Source organism: Dreissena polymorpha, chromosome 1 (assembly GCF_020536995.1).
Source record: "Dreissena polymorpha isolate Duluth1 chromosome 1, UMN_Dpol_1.0, whole genome shotgun sequence".
NCBI lineage: Eukaryota > Metazoa > Mollusca > Bivalvia > Myida > Dreissenidae > Dreissena > Dreissena polymorpha.
Genome location: NC_068355.1, coordinates 8,553,249 through 8,556,243, shown reverse-complemented (window position 1 = coordinate 8,556,243; position 2,995 = coordinate 8,553,249). Strand labels below are relative to the sequence as shown.

The 2,995-nt window shown below is 35.2% G+C and overlaps 1 long non-coding RNA gene across 1 annotated transcript; it reads right to left on the bottom strand.

Annotated features, from left to right (window-relative positions):
- Positions 1-836: 836 nt before the first annotated feature.
- LOC127870384 (uncharacterized) lies at positions 837-2,171 on the bottom strand. The gene is made up of 2 exons (XR_008044789.1): positions 1,394-2,171; positions 837-1,256 (listed from the first exon to the last, which is right to left on the bottom strand). It is a non-coding gene; the product is annotated as an uncharacterized LOC127870384 (long non-coding RNA).
- Between the last annotated feature and the right edge of the window lie 824 nt (positions 2,172-2,995).

Here is a 2,995-nt window from a genome sequence, read left to right as displayed (position 1 = left end):
GTTTCAAGCTTAAAAAAGCTAGTTGCCCAGCTGGACTACCAACTTTTGAATTTAAGTTGCCCAGGCTAAAATCTACTAAGCCCCGGGCTCACGGGCAACCACTAATTTTCCATCCCTGCACGTGGTTTATAAAACATCGGTTTTTTCCTTATATCTAGAGAATGCTTTGACCTAAGATTATATAAATTGGTATGCCAGTTACTCGGGAGGAAATTGGGAAATATTGAATTTGAGGGCGATAGGCCATAGGTCAAGTTTACAATGGCTTGTGACAGGGAGCTTGTTTCCACACAATTCATTGAGAATGCCTTAACATGCTTACTTGGATGGAAAGTAATATGCATGTTAAAAATGAGTTCAAAAGGTCAAGGTCTTAGAGACTTGTTTAAAAAATTATACTAATTTATAAGAACTTAAGAATGATCTATGTTGGTTTTTCTTGATAAAGGATGTCCCCTGATGATTTTCAAATCAAAATATCTAGGTAGATCACAATGACAACTTTGTTTTAAGTCTGTGTGAGTTCTTGTAATACAAGTATATATTGTTTAAATAATTATGAAAGTCCAATCTAGATATGCATGTTAATTAAATACAAACAACATTTCAGCGCAATACATCAATCCAAATTAAAGTTATTAAAGTGTATACATTTTATACAAAAGTGACATTGACCTTGATTGTACATATTCTCCATCAAACCTCAAGTCATTGAGTGGAAACCATTTTTTTTACCTTAGTAATAGTGACATTGAACCTGTATGACATTCTATATATGTCATGCAGAAACAAATGGTCTTTTATCCTTTGATGGGAGGCATACCAAAAAAACGAAGTTCAAATTATAATATTTTTTAATGATTTTTAAGTTAGTACATTGCTATAATCACGATGAAATTTAACAGTAACAACATAATATAAAATCTCATGCTCACACTTTGTAGATTATCTCTTGAAATAATCAGCATAATATGTGTATCATAACAACAAAATATAAAACAAGGGCTGTTTGTAAAACATGCATGCCCCCCATATGGGCTGTCCGTTGTAGTGGCAGCCATTGTGTGAATACGATTTTTGTCACTGTGACCTTGACCTTTGACCTAGTGACCTGAAAATCAATAGGGGTCATCTGCGGGTCACAATCAATGTACCTATGAAGTGTCATGATCCTAGGCAAAAGCGTTCTTGAGTTATCATCCGAAAATCATTTTACTATTTCGGGTCACCGTGACCTTGACCTTTGACCTTGTGACCTCACAATCAATAGGGGTAATCTGCCAGTCATGATCAATCTACCTATGAAGTTTCATGATCCTAGGCGTATGCGTTCTTGAGTTATCATCCGAAAATCATTTTACTATTTCGGGTCACCGTGACCTTGACCTTTGACCTCAAAATCAATAGGGGTCATCTGCGAGTCATGATCAATCTACCCATGAAGTTTCATGATCCTAGGCGTATGCGTTCTTGAGTTATCATCCGGAAACCATTTTACTATTTCGGGTCACCGTGACCTTGACCTTTGACCTAGTGACCTCAAAATCAATAGGGGTCATCTGCAAGTCATGATCAATCTACCCATGAAGTTTCATGATCCTAGGCATATGCGTTCTTGAGTTATCATTCAAAAACCATTTTACTATTTCTGGTCACCGTGACCTTTGACCTAGTGACCTCAAAATCAATAGGGGTCATCTGCGAGTCATGATCAATGTACCTATGAAGTTTCATGATCCTAGGCCCAAGCGTTCTTGAGTTATCGTCTGACAACCACCTGGTGGACGGACCGACCGACAGACCGACCGACAGACCGACATGAGCAAAGCAATATACCCCCTCTTCTTCGAAGGGAGGCATAATAAGACATGCAGGTAACAAAAAGAGAGTTATAATAAACGGCGTATACAATTATAATTGAGACATTATGTTATCAGCACATCAGACGCCGCCATATTTTATTTGAAGAAAAGGCTCTAGACCTAAATAGGTTGGAGAAAAAATGTGAGCCAAGCCATCCGAATTATATTTGTTTCAGCGTAATTACGGAGCGTGTTATATTGGATTTACAGTGACAACAGTAGAACAAACGTGGCCTCTTCCTCTGGGATGTGAACAGAATTTGGGCTGGGAATAAATAAGTCGACTTTGCTCTTAGCAAAAAAGAAATCAACATTTCAAGTACAAACTTTTTAAAGATAAAATTCCTGTTCACAAAAGTACGATTTTAAAGCACACATTACAATAACAAAACTCTAAAATATCAATATAACAATCAATGAAAATCACATAGACTTAGACAAATTAATTTTAATAAAATTCAATTATATTTTTTTTACCTGAGCTTATAAATAAAAGCTCAGACCAAACAAGAAATAATGTATTTTGCAGCTGAAAGGACATATAGACATTAATGATAATGTAAAGATTGCACCAAGTACAATACTCATTTAGAAGAAGCATTTGTTCAACACAAACAAATTACACATCAAAGTAGACATACAGTTTTGATTTTTCCTAGTCAAGCTCAGAAACCAAACCTTTTTGTTCTATTACTTCCTTTATTTGTAAGTGCCTGCACATGAATGTCAGGTTTTTGTAACTACAAACCTATGTTTGACAAACAGTATGCCATTTTTTAAGTTTAAAATGTTCTTTGTTCAGTTTAAACAATGCTGTTTTTTTTTAATGATCAGATATGTTCTAACAACATTTCAGAAAAAATCCATTATGTAATCAATGATCACCTTAGAAACTGTGTATTATTCAAACATACTTTAACAACAAAAATAGAAACTATCAACTATATATAATTACAATAACAACAACTTAATAGACTGCTTAAAAGATGGAGCATTGAAAATGCTATCAAAGGCACATCTAACAACTAGTGTCTATACTGAAACAGAACTACTAGGAAACCCTAATGACTGACAGGGGTAGAACTACTAGGAAACCCTAATGACTGACAGGGGTAGAACTACTAGGAAACCCT